The sequence below is a fragment of the Lolium rigidum genome, chromosome 2 (genome assembly GCF_022539505.1).
Source record: "Lolium rigidum isolate FL_2022 chromosome 2, APGP_CSIRO_Lrig_0.1, whole genome shotgun sequence".
Taxonomy (NCBI): Eukaryota; Viridiplantae; Streptophyta; class Magnoliopsida; order Poales; family Poaceae; genus Lolium; species Lolium rigidum.
In genome coordinates, this window is record NC_061509.1 from 29,182,398 (window position 1) to 29,194,546 (window position 12,149).

The following is a 12,149-nucleotide window of genomic DNA, read 5'->3' on the forward strand; positions in this document are numbered from 1 at the left end:
AGGAGTATATACGATACTCCAGCGTAGCTCTTACAAAATAACCTGAACGCAGATCTGTACACACGACAGGGCCTTGACAGACGACCACTTTCAGTTTTGTCTTAGCTTAGTTGTGTTGGCATGCATACATTAATACATATACTCAATATCTTGGGAGCAGATTGTGTATATTTATCTTTTTTAGATTATCGGGATATATCTAGCTTGTGTAGGTTTCGCATTACATGAAGAAAAATTAAGAACTAACAAAAGAAGTGAAACTTTTGGCGCATATATTTGTGCGTGTGGACGGCCATAAAGCGAATGTCAACTAGCCCCGACATATTGGCCCAGCCGCACAGTTGTGTGCATGTATGTAAGGACCAGCTGCTGGACCCGGAAGGCCATGTCTGAACTCTGAAAGTTGAGGTGGAATTAGGAGATAATGATTTGGCACTCCATTGCATATGATTGGACTGGCCGATCCACTGATTTTTTCAAATTAGTCGTAACCTTTTTGTACTCACTCGACTAGGAACCAGGCAGAGTCAATTGAATTCAATCTGCCGGATGTATCAATCATCACACGAAAAATCATGTCTCCCTTGTCAATAAATAACATATGCTTATCTACTTGGCAAGAGCTATCTGAGATTGGCTGGTTACATCGTGATGGATTTCATGAGATGGTTAAGATGGTTTGGGAAAGACCAGTCGGGGGTAGTTCGCCAATATTGAGATGGAATAATAAGATGCGGGCTATGCGCAAACATCTCTCTGGTTGGGCTGCTCATATGGCTGGTATTCTTAAAAAAGAAAAGCCTCGCTTATCAAAAGTGATTGATGATCTTGAGGCCGTAGCGGAAGTGATACCGCTGTCCACGCAAGAGATTGATCTTAAGAATCAATCCAATGCACAGATGGCGAGTCTTCTTCGCGAAGAGGAACTCAAATGGTATCAGAGATCCAAAGCCCAATTCATTTTGGAGGGTGATTCGAATACGCGATATTTCCATGGATTAGCCAATGGCAGACATCGGAAAAAGCGTATTCATTCTCTTATCCAAGAGGAAGGGGTGATTGAAGGCCACGAGCAACTCAAATCATACATTACTAATTATTATAAAGACCTGTTCGGTCCTCCGGAGGAAAGCTCTTTTTCTCTTAATGAGGACTTAACGGATGATATACCCCAAGTTTCTATGGAAGAAAATGGCCTACTAACCGCACCTTATTCTGAGGATGAGGTTCAGAAGGCAATTTTCCAAATGGAATGCAATAAAGCACCGGGTCCAGATGGTTTTCCAGCGGAGTTTTATCAAACTTTTTGGGATACTATTAAATCGGACCTTCTAGATTTGTTCAGTGATCTCCACACAGGACAACTAGAATTATTTCGTCTAAATTTTGGTGAAGTAATTTTGCTACCGAAGGTTAATGAGGCAGAAAGGATTCAACAATATAGACCTATTTGCCTATTAAACGTCAGTTTCAAGATTTCCACGAAAGTGGCCACCATTAGACTTAATACGGTTGCCGATCATGTTGTTCAACCATCACAGACCGCTTTTATGCAAGGAAGGAATATCCTTGATGGAGTGGCAGTGTTGCACGAGACAGTACATGAGATGCATTCTAAAAAATTAAATGGGGTCATTTTAAAATTAGATTTCGAAAAGGCGTATGATAAGGTCAAGTGGTCTTTTCTGCAGCAGACACTTAGGATGAAAGGTGTAACATCCCAAGTTTTAACAATAATAAAATCAAGGAGAGATCAAGTACTCAAAATTTGCAACAAACAAAAACTTTTTATATGCATAGTGTGTCACATACAAGTGCATGCATATGAGTGATTATCTTTGGTGCATTTGCCATGATGAGTGTTGATATGATTATCATTTGCTAATAAACCCTAACATATGATCATAATAAACCTCTTTGAGGAAATAAAAGAAAAATGCCAAGTGTGAGCCAAACCCTCACATACACATAGGGCAAAAATGCAAACCATCACCAAAGGCCACCATGGCTTGATCTTTTGTTTCTAAAATGATTATATAACTCAAACAAACCTATATGCATCAAAGAAACCAAAATTGAATCAAATTTGAACTCAAAACCATCTCACATATGATGATGGTCAATTATGCAAATTATAACCTGATCCCCTCTTTACCCCTCTGGTTAAATCATTTCTTACACTAAACTTGATGAACCAAAGCAATGTCATCCAAGACCATGTCAAGGTGATGAACTTTCATGTTGACCACACTGGCTAGAGTTGACTTGGTTGACCAGAATAAAGGAGACAAGTAAGGACTTTATATCAATGTGAAGATCATACCCAATTTGTTTTTTTGCAAACAACCTTCATTTTGATCACCACCACCACCACTTTACTGCAAATAATATATAAATCAAACCCTGCAAATTTCATTCAAAAATTCCAAGTTTGAGTTCTTGCGGGCATTGTGTCGAACACCTTGCCAGCAACATTCTGCCAACTCTGGACATTGCTTTGTCCAGCAGTTCTTGACCTCCACCATCACCCCTAAGTCATCCCCAGTACCCCTCTGTACTCCCCAAGCATTGACAAGTAGAATGGACAAGCCAAGGTACCTCCGATCATCACCAAAGTGACCAAGGCATGCCATGCCGTGGCATGGCATGACCTCAATCATGCCATACTCTCCTTCGGTCAACTTGAGCATGCACCACCGTGTCAATCACGTGCCCCTCACTCCCCTGAGCCTCCTCGACACTTTGCTCGACCAAGCCGTGCACCAGACGCGCCGGCAACACGACGCCCGTACGCGCCCGGGCATGCACACGCACGCCGGAGCGTGCATGGCGTGCGCCCCGACGCGCCCGGCCACGTCGACGCCCGAGCCGCTCCGTGGACGCCGGCATTGGTTCTCTGCGTCCCCGGCTCCATGACAACGCCGGCAACCACCAGGACACCCCCACGGGCCCGCGGGAACGCTGTAGCCGACGAGCTCGTCGACGACGTCCGCCACGGCCTGCAAGCTCCCGTCACCCTCTCGTCCTCGCCTGCGCCTCGTTTTCACCGCAATCAAGCGCGGCGTCACCGCCATGACGTCGCCAAGCGATGAGCGTCATCACCAGTCCCCGAGCTGCTCTGTAGCCGCGTCGCCATGGTTGCCCCTTCACAGCACGCCGCGGCCACCACCGGCCGCTATAAATAGCGCTCCTCAGCTCTCCCTCCCTTCACACAAACTCTTCCCCTCTCTGCCCTGAACACTCTCTTCCCTCCAATTTCATCTCTTCTCGCCGGAGTAGCCCCAATTGCGAGCTCGACGCCGCCGCCAGTACACGGAGCCCGCCGGCGAAGGAGGCCACCCCTGGAGACGAGACTACTTCCAGGCGCTTCCTCATCCACCACAACGTCGCCGCGCACCACTCAGCCGCTCGCCGGAGCTCCGACGCTCTCTCCGACCCCCTACCTGCGCCGCCCGTAGCTCCCTTCTCGCCGGAGACGACGACGGCGTCCGTCGTTCGTCCGATCCGCATCCGATCCAACGGCCCCTCGTCCATCGTACCGTTTCGCGTTTTAAAACCCAATGACAGGTGGCCCCCGCCTTGTCGGTTGGCCCGTGGCGTTGGATGCGCTACTGGGCCGGCCCACTTTTCTTTTCCCCGAGCAGCCCGTTAGCGTTTCCCGCCAGCCCATTCAATTCAAACATTAAATTTCGAATTTTGTTAATTACTCTCAGATGCTGATTTCAAATTTAAATAGAATAAAATCTACCCAACCAAATTTGACAAATTTTATATATTTGGAAACCTTGAGAAAATGTCTACAAAACTACACTGGTCCCAACCCTAAATTATTTGTCGAATAAATATGAGAAAATAAACAAGGCAGGGCCTTTTTCCACTTCAATTAATTATTAAAAAAAATTGAATAAAAATGCTTTTAAGATGAAACCAACTCTCAAAAATCACATTTCAACATATCTATCAGAATATGTAAAAATATTGTATCATTGTTTTGCATGATCATGTCCTTGTTTAAAAATTGGCCATAAGGCTATTTAAAGTACTTTTTAAATGAGCCTATTTCTTATTAATGTGTATGAGAGCATCTCTCTCATTTAAATCTTGTCTACACTAAGTTAATATAAGAAAGACACCATGGTCAGGTTAAATTCATATTAAGTTAGTTGATGATATTAAATCATTGATCATGAGTTATTAAAAGGCATGAGGTGATGAACCTCATTTAAATCTTTTTCCCAAATAATAATTATGAAGAGGTTGACCTTGGTCAACCTAGGTCATATGATATTAATTGAGGAAATTAAATCTTAATAAGACTTAATGAGAGGAAATTATTTTCTCTCAAGAAAGAAACTCAAATTAATATTTATAATGAGAGGAAATTATTTTTCTTAAGAATACTAATTAAATCAACTCACATAATAAGCATGTGTTATGATAGCTTAGTAGGAGTGATTCATATGTGTGCTTAGTTTAGTATTTGAGTGGTGTGGTGATTGTGTGTATCATACTCGTATTTAGACGCTAGTACCGAGGAGTACGCCGAGGAGGAGGAGGTGTACACTCAAGGAGAGGAGGACCACTTTGACCAGTACAACAATCAAGGCAAGCTAATACACTTGCAAAGTGCAAAGCTCTCAAGGGCAAAGCACCTCACCATTTGTTTTATCTTTATTAAGCCTATCCCAGTTTTATTACAAGCTTTACTTTCAAGTTTTACTACTTTACTTTGTCAAAGTACTTTTTGATTCATGATTCACTTAATCTAGAGTAGGACAATATCATCTAAGTTAGTCTATGTCCATCAAGCTAAGATAGCACCCCTCATGACTAGTGGCTAGCGCTAAATGCCTAAAATTGACTACTCTAGATGGGAACATGGTGATATGAGAGGATGATGGTGAAATTATGGAAGGAATTTTGAAGGTGAATAAGACCAAGAGAAGATAGTGATTTTTGATTAAAAACTAATGTTGGTTTGGATGCGATACCTTTCCAATATTGAGTACCCCCACAATACCCGATTATGGGTAAGGCTTAACTAGAAGTTTATGTATCTTAGTATGGGTTCCCTCCGAACACACATCATAGGGGTTATGCCGAGGCTGCCTCCGTTGTTGAGAAATGATGTGAATTAAGGTGAACTGTCCGGCCAAGCTCCGTGCGGTTCCCGGAGTTGACGATTGGTCTTCACTGGGAGGCCAAGCTCATGGGGAGAGGTGCTCATACTAGGGTTAGTAAATGAAAGGTTATGGTTGATGATCCGCGTATCGTGATACGATGATTCGGGAAATCCCGACGGATGGAATCAAATGTTGTGGCACAAGTGTGCAACCTCTCGCGAGTGTAAACCTATTCGAATAGCCGTGTCCACGGTTACGGACGGTTGGAAAGGCCATCTAGTTTCCAGTATTAGAATTTGAATAAGAATGGTGAATGATGAGTTATGGTAAATCACAACTGAGTTGTGGGAATGACACTAATGTTCCCACTTGAGTTAGTTAAATTTATGAATGGTCTATATGAAATGAGCATAAACTAAAATTGGCTTTATGCAAATGAAACTAGAGCTTAGCACCCCCTCTTTAAATTAGTTAGTGATTACTTTGGTATTAGTTTGCGAGTACTTCAAAGTACTCACGGCTGTGTCCCTGGCTATTCAAATGGCCAGAATATGAAGAAGAGCAAGCAAGTATGAGGACGACGGTCAGGACGTCTACAACAACTAGGAGTCGCCTGACGTCAAGCGTTGGCCTGTGAAATAGATAGTCCACTCCTATTACGCTTCCGCTACTGTGATGTTCGTTGATCAGTAGATCAACTATTTGTGTAATATTGGATCATGTGATCCTCTTTTGTAAGACAATGATGGTTTGTAATGAATGATGACTTATGATATCCGCTGTTATGTCTCGCAACAACAATATTCATGGGATTGCGATGAATGACATAATAGGCATCCGGACCTAAAAATCCGGGTGTTGACAAGTTGGTATCAGAGCCATTGTTTGACCTTAGGAGACCCTAGTTTAGAATGGACGTTCTGAAAAATCTAGTTTCTAAAATCGAGGAAATGAATATCTGTGAAAAACTTACTCATGTTCTCTTCTACAGGATCTTTTTAAAAATGATGAGCCATGCCCTTTCTTCTAAATTCATCTAAAAATATTGTCACACTTAGTCACATCTCTAACTTACTCATCCATTTCACTTTCAGATGGAGCCCTACGTCCAGACGGAGACCTACGATCTGGAGAACGGAGGAAGTCTGGTGTTCGAGCGCGACTTGTACTTGGTGTCCGAGAGGCTCGAACGCCCACCTCCCAAGTTCCATGGAGTCCGGATCCACGACACCCCCACCGGGGAACAGCAGTGGATGATCACCGCTGACTTGAAGGGAAGTTCGGAGCCTCCCATCTCGGAGAGGATCCTTTTCTCCTTCAAGGCATGCAACTGGCCGGACGGGCTTGCTCACGCTCTTCAGGAGGGACTTGCTCGGGTGTGCGGACAGAACATCGCCGCACTCCAGGGAAGCCGCTTCGCCTACTTCGCCAGGCACGACACCATGGGGGAACCCATGGCACTCTCTTCGCACCCGGTGCTCAAGATCCATGTGCAGCATTTGGACTTCATGCTCCATGAGACCCGGAAGGAACTGGAGCTGACGCGGGTTCACAACCACCGTGCTCAGATGACTTTGGCTCACCATGCCGAAGCTATCCGGATGCTCGCCAAGGACCGCAAGTCACTCCGCCTGCAGCGCGCCAAGAAGGACGCCACTATCCGCCGCCTTCGCGAGAAGATCCGCACTCTGGAGGTGACCGTCCGGACCCAGCGAGGACCAGATCCAGGAGATGGAGGATGAGGGAGATGACATTCAGGGAGGCGATGACTTCCTGAGTGACGACAACGACTTTGAGGATGATGAATTCACTGATGAGGAGGACTACGCGTTTCTGGAGTCCGAGGAGGATGGGATCATTCCCATCGATGTGGATGAAGACGAGGAGTAGTAGTTTCACTAGCTTCACTTACGTAGGTGTGAGTTATATCCCGCACCATGTATCGTAGTTTGTGGAAGAAGGGTTCTTAAAACCCTTAGTGTGTTAATCTGTAATGTGTAATATGGTGTGAATAAATAAAATGTGTGTTATGTGCATCATGAAAGTATTTCAAGTTTTAAAGTTTAAACTTAACCCAAAATAAGCCATAGACTTTCCCTCTTATCTCATAATCTATCTATCTGTTCAGATGGCTCGTCCGCATCGCAATGTGACTCCGAAGCAATGATGCAATTGCTGCGGACCACGATGACCGACGGGGAAGCGACGAGCTGAACGCCAAGCCATCGTAACGACGACTGCGGCGAGATCGCCAATCAGGGCCCTGGAAACCATGATCATCCCGGATCTAAACTTAAGAATTTCCAAAACACCAACCCACCTGTCTTCAGTAAGACGGAAGAACCCTTAGATGCAGATGATTGGCTGCAAACCATGGAAAACAACTTGGAGGTAGCCGGAGTAGAAGAAAATGAGAAAGTGCTGTTTGCCACGCACTACCTAGCCGGACCAGCAAGAGCTTGGTGGACAAGCGCCCGCGCATTAAATGCCGGACAGATGATGACTTGGGCTGATTTCAAGCTCAAGTTTAGCAAGTATCATGTGCCACCAGGTTTGATCAAGAAAATGAGGGATGAATTCCGAGAGCTGAAGCAAGGAAGAATGTCGGTGGTAGAATACCGCGACAGGTTCCTCACCCTGTCAAGGTACGCCCCGATGAGGCCGACACCACAGAGAAAAGAAAAGAGAGATTCCTCAACGGTCTGCACGATGAGATGCAGACGGTCTTAGTCAACATCCCCTTCGCCGACTTAGAAGCCCTCGTGGACTCTGCCATCCAGATGGAAGGCAAACTGCATCAGGCAAATGAAAACCGCAAACGCCGCATGCTGAATCAAAGTGGGCCCAGCAACTCACCCCGTTTTCGCCCCAGCTCAAACAGTGGTTTCAACCCCCGCAACACCAAGCCCCAAAACCAGATGTCGCGCCCCGGTTTTCAGAACCGGAGCGGAGGAAACCCAAGGCCAGGAGGCCCCCACCACAACAATAACTATGTACACCACAACAGCAACTTCAACCGCGCACCGCCGCGAGCCCCCAACCACAACCAGAACAACAACAACACCAACACTGCACCCAGGACAGGAAGCAATGCTATCCCTGTCGCAACCAAGGACAAGTCCACAATCACCTGCTATGAATGTGGAGTTGTGGGACACTTCTCCAACGAGTGCCCCAAAAGGCTGGCCAAGCTCGCCGGCAACACCTCTGCACCAGCTCAGCAGCAGCGCCGTGTCTCCACCGGCAAGAAGTTCGCCCCCAACAACCCGCACAACCGCGGAGGTCGCCTCTACCACATGAACGCCGAAGAAGCCCAGGAAGCACCAGATGTGGTGCTGGGTATGTTCTCTGTTAACTCAATACCAGCAAGAGTGTTGTTTGATTCAGGAGCATCACATTCATTTGTTACTGGAGATTTTGTGAGCACTAGTAAGATTCAACCCATCGACTCGAAACATGTCATGATAGTTCAAATACCTGGATCAACCACTAAAGCTAGAAAATTTTGCAAAGAAGTACCCATAAGAATTCAAGAAATAATGTTTTTCGCAAATTTGATTGTTCTGGGAACAAAAGGATTGGAGGTAGTACTGGGTATGGATTGGATGGCGAAACATCATGGATTGATAGACTGCGCCAAGAAGGCCATCACCATGACTAGTAGCACCGGAATAACCATAGAACATGTTTCTGAAAAACTACCCGGAAATTTCACCGCAACCAAAGTGAAGCCAAGCCAACTCTGGATCAGATCAGGGTCGTATGTCGATACGCTGATGTGTTTCCGGATGATCTACCCGTATGCCCCCGGATCGGGATATCGAGTTTATCATTGAGTTAATCCCGGGACCGGACCTATAGCCCAAAGAGCTTATAGCATGAACCCAGCAGAGCTAGTAGAGCTGAAGAAGCAACTGGATGATATGTTGTTCAAAGGTCTGATTCGACCAAGTGCGTCGCCTTGGAGATCACCAGTGTTGTTTGTGGATAAGAAGGATGGTGCCAACCGGTTATGTACGGATTACCGTAAACTTAATGATGTCACCATCAAAAATAAATACCCCTTGCCAAAGATAGAAGACCTGTTTGACCGGTTGACCAGGTGCCACAGTGTTCTCTAAGATTGATCTTAGGACTGGTTACCATCAGCTGAAGATCCGTGCATCGGATATCCCCAAGACTGCCTTTACCACCAGATATGGATTGTATGAATACAATGTCATGTCATTTGGGTTAACCAACGCCCCTGCCTACTTCATGAACCTCATGAATAAAATTTTCATGAACTTCCTGGATAAGTTTGTCGTTGTCTTCATCGACGACATCCTTATCTACTCCAAAACCGAAGAGGAACACGAGCAACATTTGGAGGTTATCCTAGAAACCCTTAGGCAGCACAAGTTGTACGCCAAGTTCAGCAAGTGCGAGTTTTGGTTGAAAGAAGTTGGATTCCTGGGACACATCTTGTCTGCAGGAGGAATTGCTGTAGACCCAGCCAAAATCAAAACCGTTGAAGAATGGAAAACCCCAACCACACAGACCGAGGTCCGTGGATTTCTTGGATTAGCGGGATATTACCGCAGATTCGTTGAAGGATTCTCAAGCATTGCCCGACCAATGACACAACTGTTGAAGAAAGACAAGAAGTTTGAATGGACTGATAAATGTGAAGCCAGCTTCCAGCAACTTAAAACCAGACTAACCACAGCCCCCATCCTAATCATGCCGGACATCACCAAGCCCTTTGACGTCTATTGTGACGCATCGAAGATTGGTCTTGGATGTGTGTTGATGCAAGAAGGAAAGGTGATATCTTATCTGTCCCGGCAGTTGAAACAGCATGAGCAAAACTACCCAACCCATGACCTCGAACTTGCAGCCGTAGTGTTAGCATTGAAAGTTTGGCGTCATTACCTCATGGGTAATCGATGCGAGATCTATTCAGATCACAAGAGCCTAAAGTATATCTTCACGCAGAAAGAGCTGAATATGAGGCAAAGAAGATGGTTGGAACTGATAAAAGATTATGATATGGAAATCCACTATCACCCCGGCAAGGCCAACGTGGTAGCAGATGCTTTGAGTAGACAGCCGTGTCAGCTGAACTCCATGATCGCAGCGAGAACAACCTAGCACTGCATGAAGAGTTTGAACAGTTTAGGTTGGAGCTAGTTAGTGAAGGGTACCTAGCCAGCATAGAGCTGCAACCTACTTTGATTGGTCAAATCAAGGAAGCCCAGAAGGGAAATGCAAGCATTGCCGGAATCAAGAGCCAAATGGCAGCAGGAAAGGCACCGGGATTCACAGAAGATGAAGCAGGAGTACTTTGGTACAACGGTCGCCTATGTGTGCCGTCAGACTCAGAATTGAAGCAAGTCATACTGCAGGAAGCCCATGACACCTTATACTCTATCCACCCCGGAGGTACCAAGATGTACCAAGATTTGAAGGAACAATTTTGGTGGCATGGGATGAAGCGAGAAATCGGGAGCTACATAGCTAAGTGTGATATCTGTCAGAGAGTCAAGGCAGAACATCAACGACCCGCCGGACTGTTGCAACCCTTACAGATTCCGGAATGGAAGTGGGACTCAGTCGGAATGGACTTTATCACGGGACTGCCCAAATCTAGCCGGGGAAATGATTCTATTTGGGTAGTGGTAGACAGATTAACCAAAGTAGCCCATTTTATCCCCGTCAAAACCACCTATCAAGGCCCAAAGCTAGCAGAGTTGTACATCTCAAGAATAGTCGCCCTGCACGGAACACCCAAGTCAATAGTGTCAGATAGAGGATCGCAGTTCACCTCAAGATTCTGGCAGAAAGTACATGAAGGACTTGGAACCAGGCTAAATTTTAGCACCGCTTATCACCCCCAGACTGACGGACAGACTGAAAGAGTCAACCAGATACTCGAGGACATGTTGAGAGCCTGTGTACTGGAATATGGATCCAAGTGGGAAGACTGTTTGCCTTACGCAGAATTCTCGTAGAATAACAGTTATCAAGCCAGCTTACAGATGGCCCCCTTTGAAGCCCTGTACGGAAGGAAGTGTCGTACCCCTCTGAATTGGTCAGAAGTCGGAGAAAGCCAAGTCTTTGGACCGGATGTTCTTCGAGAAGCCGAAGAGAAGGTGCACAAGATTCGCGAGTACCTCAAGACTGCGCAATCAAGACAGAAGAGCTACGCCGACAAGAGACGCCGAGAGATGACATTTGAGATTGGAGATTTTGTTTATCTCAAGGTGTCACCCCTCAAAGGAATGCGAGAGATTCCGAGTGAAAGGAAAGCTCGCGCCCCGATATGTCGGACCCTTCAAGGTTCTGAGCCGCCGCGGAGAAGTATCTTATCAACTGGAACTACCGGAAGAAATGGCGGCTGTGCACAATGTGTTTCACATCTCACTGCTCCGGAAGTGCCTTGAAGTACCGGAGAAGACGGAAGTGTTCAAGAATATTGATCACAGATCAGTAGACATCAACTCAGATTTGACGTATCGAGAAGTGCCCATTCGCATCCTGGAAGAAGCATACAGAACCACCCGTACCAGGAGTATCAAGTTCCTGAAGATTCAGTGGAGCAATCACACTGAAGACGAAGCCACCTGGGAGCGAGAGGAAGACATGAAGAAGGAATACCCCGATCTCTTTAGCACCTAGTTTTCTTTAAGATCTCGGGACGAGATCTTTTGTAAGGGGAAGGGTTTGTAACATCCCAAGTTTTAACAATAATAAAATCAAGGAGAGATCAAGTACTCAAAATTTGCAACAAACAAAAACTTTTTATATGCATAGTGTGTCACATACAAGTGCATGCATATGAGTGATTATCTTTGGTGCATTTGCCATGATGAGTGTTGATATGATTATCATTTGCTAATAAACCCTAACATATGATCATAATAAACCTCTTTGAGGAAATAAAAGAAAAATGCCAAGTGTGAGCCAAACCCTCACATACACATAGGGCAAAAATGCAAACCATCACCAAAGGCCACCATGGCTTGATCTTTTGTTTCTAAAATG